At 41.9% G+C, this 12,877-nt stretch overlaps 1 protein-coding gene across 4 annotated transcripts in view; it reads left to right on the top strand.

The window, feature by feature from the left end:
• The window catches only part of inavab (innate immunity activator b), a 39,957-nt gene that overhangs the window by 10,208 nt on the left and 16,872 nt on the right, over positions 1-12,877 (top strand). Inside the window, exon 1 of one of the 4 annotated variants that reach the window (XM_031823849.1) lies at positions 12,187-12,362. The exons of 2 other annotated variants lie outside the window; for them this stretch is intronic. The gene's annotated coding sequence lies outside the window, so the exon portion shown is untranslated. Of the gene's footprint in view, positions 1-12,186; positions 12,363-12,877 lie in introns of those variants that run through there. One more of the 4 variants, XM_020487799.2, reaches the window with a different exon arrangement.

The following is a 12,877-nucleotide window of genomic DNA, read 5'->3' as shown; positions in this document are numbered from 1 at the left end:
GTTCAATCGGGTTCATGTCTGGGCTCAAGGCTGGGTCACTCAAGGACATTCAGAGACTTGTCTGGAAGTCACTCCTGCGTTGTCTTGGCTGTGTGCTTAAGGTTGTTGTCCTGTTGGAAGGTGAACCTTCTCCCCAGTCTGAAAACCTGCTCCAGGGAGCTCAGGACAGTATCTCCCTGTACTTTGCTCCGTTCATCTTTGCCTCTATCCTGACTAGTCTCCCAGTCTATGCCACTGAAAAACATCCCCACAGCATAATCCTGCTACCACCATGCTTCACTTTAGGCATCGTGCCAGGTTTCCTCCAGATGTGATGCTTGGCATTCAGGTCAAAGAGTTTAATCTTGGTTTCATCAGACCAGAGAATCTAGTTTCTCATGGTCTGAGAGTCCTTTAGGGGCCTTTTGGCGATCTCCAAGCGGGCTGTCGTGCCTTTTACTGAGGAGTGGCTTCCGTCTGGCCACTCTACCACGAAGGCCTTATTGTTGGAGTGCTGCAGAGATGGTTGTCCTTCTGGAATGTTCTCCCATCTCCACAGAGGAGCTCTGTCAGTGTGACCATCGAGTTCTTGGTCACCTCCCTGACCAAGGCCCTTCTCCCCCAATTTCTCAGTTTGCACGGGTGGCCTGCTCTAGGAAGAGTATTGGTGGTTCCAAACTTATTCCATTCAAGAATGATAGAGACCACTGTGTTCTTGGGGACCTTCAATGCTGCATAAATTATTTTGGTACTCTTCCCCAGATCTGTGCCTCGACACAATCCTGTCTCGGAGCTCTACGGACAATTACTTCGACCTCATGGCTTGGTTGTTGCTCTGACATGCACTGTCAACTGTGGGACCTTTTTATATAGACAGATTTGTGCTTTTGTCATTATGGGGTACTGTGTGTAGATTGCTGAGGTGGTAATCTTTTAAAATCCATTTTAGATTGTAACAAATTTGAAAATGTCAATGGGTCTGAATACTTTTCGAAGGCACTGTAAACAGCCCTGATTGTCTTATAGAAGGGACAGTCAACTCTTAAAGCCAGTTCATGCTTTTTCTGAAAATGTGGTTGGTTGCTTCGTATGAAGGATGTGATGCAATGCATGCCTCCGGAGGCTCCGCAAGAGCCAAATCAGACTCCGTACCGCATCGCCTTGCACCTCTCAAATTTTGTAACAATGCTGAGGGCTCCATATAGCTCCATGTTGACACGATTGGTTGACAGTTGGTGAGGGTGGTAGGTCCTGTATAAACACAAACTCACTTCCTTCACAACAGCTCTGCACTGCTCCGCGAAGCGCAAGAAGTATGTATGCCCTGACTTCTTCAGAGGCCGTATCACAAATGTCGCACGGCCAACGCAACCGTCGGATTGACCATGCAGCACCTTTTACTCTACGATGTCAGGAGCCTGCTGGTTTTCTGTTCTACCTGATAATTAATTGCACCCACCTTGTGTCCCAGGTCTAAATCAGTCCCTGATTTAGATCCAGAGTTGAGTTTGAGGGATGTATAGGATCGTCAAGAATCTGGTGAACTTGTTATCAGTCATAGTTGAAGTGTACCTATGATGAAAATTACAGGCCTCTCTCATCTTTTTAAGTGGGAGAACTTGCACAATTGGTGGCTGACTAAATACATTTTTGCCCCACTGTGTGTGTGTGTGTGTGTGGTGTGTGTGTGTATATATATATAATTTAAAACAATCAATTTGAATCAATTAAATGTGTTCAATTGCTTTCATTAACTTATTTTCTCACTTCCATGATTTTAAGACGAGGGTCTTTAGCTATCTTGGAATTAATAACATTTTCAAGAAGTAATCCTATAACTTTATTTTCAAGAATCTAATTTATTAACTATTTTCTTAGGATAAAACATTGAAAATGTTCATAAGTTTCTTTCTATAACTTAATTGAGAAATTCAGTTTAGGAAGAAATGGCACTTACATTTTTTTGTTATCCTTAACAAGGTTTTGTGAATCCGGGCCCTGTATATTTTCGCTCCAACCCTAATCTAGCACACCTGATTCTAATAATTAGCTAGTTGATGAGCTGAATCAGGTTGGTCACAACTGGGGTTGGAGTGAGAACCTACAGGAGGGTAGCGCTCCAGAAACAGGGCTGGAGAACCCTGCTCTTCTTCAAAAAAGGAGGGTACGTATGCAAATAAAACATGACTGGTCATTGGTCTGAATAATCAGATCAGATTGTGATGTCATGCTGTGGGAAAAAACTCTATACCACCTGAACAACACATAATAGTGTTATTTCAACCTCATAGTGTGGAAATATATATATTTGTTTATTTTTTTTACAGGATTTTTTTGTTGTTGTTGCACTGTCCTTTTAGCATTAAATTATTACATTTCCACCACTCAAAACCATATCTGCATCCATATTCTTCAGACCTCAGGAAGTTATGGGTATTTGTTGCCTCTAAGGAGTGACTTTAATGTCATTCTGTGAATGAAGTGGTCTTGAAATTCAATGGAAATTGGTGGACGTGCTGGGAACGAGTGTGAAGTGTTGGAATCTGTGGCATTGTGGGGTTAGGGCCAGGGTAATGCAAGGAAAAGGCAGAACAGCATGCCTCTATTGAGCCACTGACAGTTGAGCTTTGGTACTTGATTATAGTCTCAGGGTGTGTGATACTTGTGACTGTCACCTCTGTGAATGATGCTTCAATTTAGTCCATTGGCATGTCATGTTCACACAGCACACTTACTGTTCCTCTAAATAATGTTGCATCAAGTTTTTTATGAATATTTAGTTCAGATGCTGTACTCATTTGATTAGACCTAGACAATTTTCTCTGTAACCTTTTATGTTGAGGTCAGAGGACCTCTTTCACGAGGGTTACCTTACTATACTGCAGTTAAAAATTGCCATTATTTCTCTAGCCTAGTATGCCTTTAAAATAATTCTCTGCGGACTTTGTTCACTTTTTTCTCTGATGTATGTAACATACCCAGGAGGTCTAATACCGGACAGTATTACCACACAGGGTGGCACTATGTTTGAGAGTCTCATAGGCAACATGTCTAGTCGTTGCTGCCCCACCCCCTGCAGTACAGACATCCAGACTAAACAGTAACCCACTCTGACCATTCTGTTGCTGTAATACATTGACCCAAAAGGAACTGTGAACTTCCTCTCAGATGAGCAGGGAAAGATAGAGAAGTGGACCTAACCCTCGTGTCATAGGAATTTATAATGAAATACAATGGGAATGTATGAGTACCTATAGATTAGGCTAATGGTTCACTGTCTGATATGACGTTAATTCATACATTCACAACAATTTATTTTATGGACCTCCCAAATCCTATTTTGAGTTATCACTGAAAAGGGATGGAGCCGAGTGAAAAATACTGGTTCATAATCAATACACACTAAATAAGAGCAAATGTTTTAAGAATATTTTCTTTGAGCCATTAAATGAAAGGGAGTAACGTTAGAAATGTCCTGAATAGCACTGTCTTTTATCCTCAACAACACCAAACCCATTTTGCATGAGGCTACATCCCCCATCTTTTGTGTGATGTGCGTGTGGTAAAACCCATGCTCCCAAAACACATTTGAAGTGCTCGTTAGACTCTTAAAAGCAGTCCCGATGGTTAGCAAGTGTATTTCTCTTGGCCAAAAATATCCTGCACCCCACAGAATGCTAAGTAGAGGGCATGCGTCAGCGACAAGGTCCTCAACGGTGCTTTCTGTGAAGGGGTGTTGATGGCTTTAAGCGCAGCCACTGTGGTAATGAGTGAGGAGGGTTGTATTCCTGCAGATCACAGATATCTTTGGTTTGGATGCTGGAGTGGCAGCCGGAGACTGTGGTTACAACCCAACTGGCACCCTATGCACTAGTTTTGATCGGAGCCTATTGAGCTCTGGTCAAAAGTAGTGCACTATATAGGGAATTGCCAGGGTGCTATTTGGGAGGTAACCTGTGCTGTCCACATCAGAGATGTTCCAGTCTCTGCTTTGGCTAATTTCAAATATATTTCCATTACACATCTTCATTATGGGAGCCTCACAAGGCCACACAGACACTGACCAGAAGGGCGGGAGAGTTCAGTAACCCTGAGAGTCTTGTTTACTTAGCGTTCTCAAAACCTTTTTCAACTGGCAATTACTTTTCAAGGCACCAGTAATTTAGAATAATTGCAAACAACTAATTACCGATGCTGGAGCGAGTAAAGTTGCTAAATGTTACGTGTGGAAAAGGTCTGACTGTTTCGTTCTCACTCTGGAAGCTGACTGAGGGTAATGCTAAGTTGCTACGTATAGCCTAGCAATTCCGTTATGTTGTTATAAAGACACAATAACATTCAGGGAATGTGTTATTGCCGGCTGCTATGTTCCCTTAAACAAAACACAATTTGTGTCTTTCTGGGATTTCTGGTTGACATGACCCATCCTTTAATGTCCTCTGTGAACCAAGGCAGGGTTTGTTTTGTGCCAATTGTGCAAGTTCTCCCACTTAAAAAGATGAGAGGCCTGTAATTTTCCTCATAGGTACACTATGACAGACAAAATTAGATTTTTTTTCTCCAGAAAATCTCATTGTAGGATTTTTAATTGATTAATTTGCAAATTATGGTGGAAAATAAGTATTTGGTCAATAACAAAAGTTTATCTCAATACTGTTATATACCCTTTGTTGGCAATGACAGAGGTCAAACGTTTTCTGTAAGTCTTCACAAGGTTTTCACACACTGTTGCTGGTATTTTGGCCCATTCCTCCATGCAGATCTCCTCTAGAGCAGTGATGTTTTGGGGCTGTTGCTGGGTAACACGGACTTTCAACTCCCTCCAAAGATTTTCTATGGGGTTGAGATCTGGAGACTGGCTAGGCCACTCCAGGACCTTGAAATGCTTCTTACGAAGCCACTCCTTCGTTGCCCGGGCGGTGTGTTTGGGATCATTGTCATGCTGAAAGACCCAGCCACGTTTCATCTTCAATGCCCTTGCTGATGGAAGGAGGTTTTCACTCAAAATCTCACGATACATGGCCCCATTCATTCTTTCCTTTACACGGATCAGTCGTCCTGGTCCCTTTGCAGAAAAACAGCCCCAAAGCATGATGTTTCCACCCCCATGCTTCACAGTAGGTATGGTGTTCTTTGGATGCAACTCAGCATTCTTTGTCCTACCAAAACGTTCTATTTTGGTTTCATCTGACCATATGACATTCTCCCAATCTTCTTCTGGATCATCCAAATGCTCTCTAGCAAACTTCACTGGCTTAAGCAGGGGGACACGTCTGGCACTGCAGTATTTGAGTCCCTGGCGGCGTAGTGTGTTACTGATGGTAGGCTTTGTTTCTTTGGTCCCAGCTCTCTGCAGGTCATTCACTAGGTCCCCCCGTGTGGTTCTGGGATTTTTGCTCACCGTTCTTGTGATCATTTTGACCCCACGGGGTGAGATCTTGCGTGGAGCCCCAGATCGAGGGAGATTATCAGTGGTCTTGTATCTCTTCCATTTCCTAATAATTGCTCCCACAGTTGATTTCTTCAAACCAAGCTGCTTACCTATTGCAGATTCAGTCTTCCCAGCCTGGTGCAGGTCTACAATTTTGTTTCTGGTGTCCTTTGACAGCTCTTTGGTCTTGGCCATAGTGGAATTTGGAGTGTGACTGTTTGAGGTTGTGGACAGGTGTCTTTTATACTGATAACAAGTTCAAACAGGTGCCATTAATACAGGTAACGAGTACAGGTCTGTGAGAGCCAGAAATCTTGCTTGTTTGTAGGTGACCAAATACTTATTTTACACCATAATTTGCAAATAAATTCATAAAAAAATCCTACAATGTGATTTTTCTGGATTTTTTTCTTCTCATTTTGTCTGTCATAGTTGAAGTGTACCTATGATGAAAATGACAGGCCTCTCATATTTTTAAGTGGGAGAACTTGCACAATTTGTGGCTGACTAAATACTTTTTTGCCCCACTGTATCTCTCTGCACTCTGCAGCACTCATGGCAATGTCCTGGGTGTCAGCAGACATTGGCCTAGTCTAAGACACTGACCCCAGAGGGTACTCGTAGAACGAGAGAGAGAGGGGAAGAGTGCACGGCCTAGTCACCCATGAGGTTTTTGTTGTCAAGGTTGGTTGAGTAGTAGTGTAAAATCAGAATATCTTCTTCCAGCTTTTTCCTGAGACATGGTTCACAGCCACATTCAGTGCACATGAGTTTCCTGTGTGAATGGGCTGGACTGTGTGGGGGATCACTACAAAAACAACCCCTCAGAGTCGCCTGTGTACACTCCGCTCCCACACCCAATATAGACCAAGGAGTAGTCCCACAATGCACTCTATTCCCTTTTTATAGTGCACTACTTTTGACCAGGACTCATAGGGTGCATAGTTAGGCACTATATTAGGAATAGGGTGCCATTTGGGACCCGAAACCAGCAAGTGCGGTGATGGAAATCTACAGGGCTGTATAGAAAGGCTTAAGGAGGCGTCTCTCTCCTCAATCCCATGGAAATCCTATATATGTCGAACAAAGCACTGTGTGGCTTTGCAACACATCTCCTTTCTCTTCTTGGGCCAGCTATATTTTCCTTACATTCAGTCTTTGTACACAAGTCCAATCTTTTGATTGTACAGTGAGTTAATTGTGGAATGTGCCAGCCTTTTTGGCACTTGGGCAAGACCTCGGATACTACCCTACCTTTTAGGTTATAACTACTTTACTACCAGGATCATTTATGAACTTGGAGTAACTGGGGTTTAAAGTCTGTTTAGTAATGGAATTGGCTGAACCAGATATCTGCCTCTTTTTTCTTTCTTTTTTAACTGCTGCTGTCTTGGTGCCATGTCTTTGGTGATTTGATACCCTTCTGTCTGGGAATTGTGGGGGCTTGTTCAGGGTCTCTAGGCGCCAGCATTCTTTGAGAGACAGAGTGAATATCAGGATTCTGAGTATGTGAGCCATGCAGTTGTCGAGCAGGTGCTGTGTGTCCACACATTCTGATTCCCAACACCATGTTCTTCCCTCCCTGGTGGGCACTGGGCATTTTAGGTCCTCCTCTGGCTCACACACTCCTACTCATACCAAAGGACTCAGACACACCAATAGTGTTTGCTGGTCGAGAGTACTTAGCACCTCAAAGTAATTTGCGCACAAATTTTACATGTAGAATCGTGTAGAAAGATCTTGTCAATCAGACATCTAAAGTGTGTGTGGTCCCTAATGCCTGGTGTACACTACATGACTTTCAAAAGCCTAATATCTCTGAGCTTCTCACATTAAACGACCATCTCTCCTGGTGTTTTTTTTGTCTTGCCAACCTAGTTGTGCGCACACTAAACTATCTGGCACAGACGGGGTGTCACACTCTGCAAGACTCTTCACTTGCTCGTGAGGATTCTTGATACCACCACGCTGTCTCGCGAAAACAGTAATGCGATTAGATTGTGTAGCTAGAACGAGCTGTGGCTCAAAGCAGCCTCATACGTTTTCAGTCAGACATTCACAAATCAAGTAAAATTGTCACATGGCCTAATACAACAGGTGTTGCCCTTACCACGCATGCCGTACAGAGTTGAAATATCTAGCCAACATTATGAATTGAAAAACATTGCTTGTGATCATCAGAGCTATAAGGATTTGACACTTTGGTTAAAGGCAAGTACAAACGCTTCTGCTCGAGAGTCTACACATTCTGGGTGATGCGAAACAACTTCAGCATCTCATGGGATATTGCTGACCACCGTTCTCAAAACTAGTCGTTGCACATCTCACACTACAAGAGCATTGCAGGTTTTGTGCAAACGTGTTTGAAAACATCAAGACGTCTGGGACTGCTCAAAGATCAGTAGCCCTCAGATTGCGTCTTTGACCCCCTCACATTAAACAAGCGTCGGTGGCAGCCGCACACCCAGACTAGGCAACGACATGGTGATTTTATCTCCGATCTCAAACTTTTCTGGGACGGTGTTTTAAGCTGGGTGTAGTGGTACACCCAGCTTAAAAAACAGTGCGCTGAATGATCAGCAGACAAATGCTAGATCCACTTTTGATGCGGCATGTGCGAGCCTAAAGATCTGACTACACTTGAGCAATGAGTTCAACTGCTACAGTGTATCTCAGAGGATCAAAATGTAGAGGATTGAGAAATAGCCGAGTCAATGAAAATGAATTACATTTGATGTTTGGTGGTATAATAGGCCTAGATTCTCTATGAAATAACCCTCTGGGATGTGCCTTCAGAAGATATTCACACCCCTTGAATTTTTCCACATTTTGTTGTGTTATAGCCTGCATTTAAGATGGATTCAATTGAGATTTTGTGTCACTGGTCTACACACAATAATCCATTATGTCAAAGTGGAATTATGTGTTTAGAAATGTTAACAAATGAATAACAAAATATAAAGCTGAACTGCCTTGAGTCAATAGGTATTCAACCCCTTTGTTGTGGCGAGCTTAAATAAGTTATGGAGTACAAATACAGTGGGGAGAACAAGTATTTGATTCACTGCCGATTTTGCAGGTTTTCCTACTTACAAAGCATGTAGAGGTCTGTCATTTTTATCATAGCTACACTTCAACTGTGAGAGACAGAATCTAAAACAAAAATCCAGAAAATCACATTTGTATGATTTTTAAGTAATTAATTTGCATTTTATTGCATAACATAAGTATTTGATCACCTACCAACCAGTAAGAATTCCGGCTCTCACAGACCTTTTCTTTAAGAAGCCCTCCTGTTCTCCACTCATTACCTGTATTAACTGCACCTGTTTGAACTCGTTACCTGTATAAAAGACACCTGTCCACACACTCAATCAAACAGACTCCAACCTCTCCACAATAGCCAAGACCAGAGAGCTGTGTAAGGACATCAGGGATAAAATTGTAGACCTGCACAAGGCTGGGATGGGCTACAGGACAATAGGCAAGCAGCTTGGTGAGAAGGCAACAACTGTTGGCGCAATTATTAGAAAATGGAAGAAGTTCATGATGACGGTCAATCACCCTCGGTCTGGGGCTCCATGCAAGATCTCACCTCGTGGGGCATCAATGATCATGAGGAAGGTGAGGGATCAGCCCAGAACTACACGGCAGGACCTGGTCAATGACCTGAAGAGAGCTGGGACCACTGTCTCAAAGAAAACATTAGTAACACACTACGCCGTCATGGATTAAAATCCTGCAGCGCATGCAAGGTCCCCCTGCTCAAGCCAGCGCATGTCCAGGCCCGTCTGAAGTTTGCCAATAACCATCTGGATGATCCAGAGGAGGAATGGGAGAAAGTCATGTGGTCTGATGAGACAAAAATAGAGCTTTTTGGTCTACACTCCACTCGCCGTGTTTGGGGGAAGAAGAAGGATGAGTACAACCCCAAGAACACCATCCCAACCGTGAAGCATGGAGGTGGAAACATCATTCTTTGGGGATGCTTTTCTGCAAAAGGGACAGGACGACTGCACCGTATTCAGGGGAGGATGGATGGGGCCATGTATCGCAAGATCTTGGCCAACAACCTCCTTCCCTCAGTAAGAGCATTGAAGATGGGTCGTGGCTGGGTCTTCCAGCATGACAACAACCTGAAACACACAGCCAGGGCAACTAAGGAGTGGCTCCGTAAGAAGCATCTCAAGGTCCTGGAGTGGCCTAGCCAGTCTCCAGACCTGAACCCAATAGAAAATCTTTGGAGGGAGCTGAAAGTCCGTATTGCCCAGCGACAGCCCCGAAACCTGAAGGATCTGGAGAAGGTCTGTATGGAGGAGTGGGCCAAAATCCCTGCTGCAGTGTGTGCAAACCTGGTCAAGAACTACAGGAAACATATGATCTCTGTACCAAATATTAAGTTCTGCTTTTCTGATGTATCAAATACTTATGTCATGCAATAAAATGCAAATTAATTACTTAAAAATCATACAATGTGATTTTCTTGATTTTTGTTTTAGATTCCGTCTCTCACAGTTGAAGTGTAGCAATGATAAAAATTACAGACCTCTACATGCTTTGTAAGTAGGAAACACTGCCGATTTTGCAGGTTATCAAATACTTGTTCTCCCCACTGTATCACAAGTTGCATGCACTCACTCTGTGTGCAATAATTGTGGTTATAACATGATTTTTTCCCCTGACTACCCCTTTTCTGTACTACGCACATAATTCTCTGTAAGGTCCCTCAGTCGAGCAGGGAATTCCCAGCAAAGAAGGGCACCTATTGGTAGATGGCAAAAAAAAGAAGCAAGCATTTAATATCCCTATGAGCACTGTGCAGTTATTAATTACACTTTGGATGGTGTATCAATACACCTAGTCAGTACAAAGATAAAGGTGCCCTTCCTAACTCTTGCCAGAGACGAATGAAACCGCTAAGGGTTTTCATCATGAGGCCAATTGTGACTTTTTAAAACAGTTACGGAGTTTAATGGCTGTGATAGAACGCTAAGGATGGATCGACAACATTGTAGTTACTCAACAATACTAACCTACATGACAGAGTGAAAAGAAGGAAGCCTGTACAGAATACAAATATACCAAAACATGTATCCTGTTTTGAACAAGGCACTAAAGTAATACTGCAAAGAAATGAGCTTTTTGTCCTGAATAAACAGCGTTGTGTTGGATTTGCCCCAAACATAACATACAGGTACCACTCTTCATATTTTCAAGCATAGTGGTGGCTGCATCATGTTATGGGTATGCTTGTCATCGGCAAGGACTAGGGAGTTCTTTTTGGATAACAATTTATGGAAAAGAGCTAAGCACATGCTAAATCCTAGAGGAATACCTGGTTCAGTCTGCTTTCCAACGACCACTGTGAGACAAATTCACCTTTCAGCAGGACAATTACCTACAAGGCCAAATATACAGCATTACCAAGACAACACTGAATGTTCCTGAGTGGCCTAGTTGCAGTTTTGACTTAAAACAAGACACAACTAACTTGAATGAGCTTGAAGAATATAAATGAATAAAAACAGGTAAATATTGTACAATCCAGGAGTGCAAGGCTCTTCAAGTTACCCAAAAAGACTCACAGCTGTGATCTCTGCCAAATGGGATTCTAACATATTGACTCAGGGGGTTGAATACTTATCTAATCAAGATATATTAGTGTTTTATTTTCAAATGTTTTATGTTAGCATTTGTCTTCCACTTTGACATTAAGAGTATTTTGAGTAGATCGTTGATAAAAAAGTATAATTAAATCAATTTTAATCCCACTATGTAACAACAATGTGGAAAAAGCCCAAGTGGCGTGAATACTTTTTCTGAAGGCACTGTAAGTGAATCTTTAAGTTATTGAAGTCTTATAAACCAGTGGTTCCCAAACTTTGTGTGTGTGTTTTTTAAAGGAACTCCTTCCGGCTTTCAACTTACTCCTGAAAGTTGTTATAGTAGAATGCAAAAGATGCAGTTTCGAAATTTGGTAGTGCATCAGCAGTTTTCCTCTTGTCATGTCAGTCATTGCAGACCTTAGAGAGCTATTGCTGCAACATTTTATCAACCAACAAGAGGGGAGTGAACAGGTCTTGTGCCCATAGAAATTACGTGGTGCGCGCTTACAGGATGTTCTCTAATGCCTGAGTGAAGAAGGTTGGGAACCCCTGCTCTAAACTGCTGTATGGCTTTAAAATCAAATTCTTAACTCATTTGGATAGTTCCAAGACAACTTACTGAAGTGGTCAGGAGAGGGCAGTAAATGTACATAATAACAAATCAGTATCAATGTTTATGCATGTATTAAAAGTGGTAACTTGTGTCTGAATGTGGTAAATTAATTACTTATACATTTGGTGTGTATCTCATTAACAAACCTTTTACTGAGCTGTAGCCAGTTTTATAGCCATGCTAACATTTATGTGAAGATATAGGAAAAAAACATTAGACTTACAACTAACAATGATTCACTCTTATTACTTCTTTAACATCTGCTAAACACGTGTATGTGACCAATAACATTTTATGAAAATGGTATCAACCACTACCAAATAATTGTGATTGCATTGTTCTTGTGAAATCAATAACGTCAGACGATGATAAAATGCACATTGATATTTGACACAATCGGTTCGTTGTAGCCTAATCTCTCTTCATACTGTACCTGGTTTTCACCTCGCACCTTGATAAGGGACTAATTGAAATGTAACAATTCCCATTATCATCATTGTTGACACATTTCAAAGCAGTGCATTAAATCGCGTCCTGTCCTGAAGGTTCAGCAGTGCACAGGTATGCACCATGCGTGCCTTGGCAAACAACTCCCCTTTTTGTGGTTGAGTCATCCTTCTCCTACCTTACTTCTAATCACAGTTTTCCTTTCAATCACTTCCATTCCAGTGGGGAATACGGGAATAGTTAGGCAGTTTTCAGGAGTCTGCTTTTGAACCAAATTATTGAAAATGTAAGTACATTTCCATTTAATGTGCTTTAATTTTACACACAGCATATGTACGCAAACTGTTTTCCGACTTGTTGTCCAGTTGAAGTGAACATTTAGTTCACTGTTTATAGTCAAAATACTTTCTATATTTTTATCATGAAACGTAACCTATGCCGAGAGTAATTTATTTTGTTGTAATTCCCTGTCCACTATCCTTTACTAGGAGAACCAAGTTTGTATTGAAGTAGAAAAAGCTTGTTGCGTAATGCCCTTTAATTATATATTTTTTTGTCCATCTTCATTTTAGTTGACCCAGTAACCATGGCTATTGGAACCATGTGGGGGTCGTGTAGACGTGTTCGGTTTTAAATGGTTTCTTGAAAGTGACGGGGGCAGTTTCAATTGTTATACAGTCTTTATGCTTCGTGTAAGCTACCAGGGGAGATAATGGACACTTGATTGACGCGGAATGAATCATTTCCTGTTTAACGCCTACGTCAGTATTTTGTTGAAATGTTTTTTGTGTCTACCTTTGC

The sequence above is a fragment of the Oncorhynchus kisutch genome, linkage group LG1 (genome assembly GCF_002021735.2).
Source record: "Oncorhynchus kisutch isolate 150728-3 linkage group LG1, Okis_V2, whole genome shotgun sequence".
NCBI lineage: Eukaryota > Metazoa > Chordata > Actinopteri > Salmoniformes > Salmonidae > Oncorhynchus > Oncorhynchus kisutch.
This window is presented reverse-complemented; position numbering and strand designations above follow the sequence as displayed.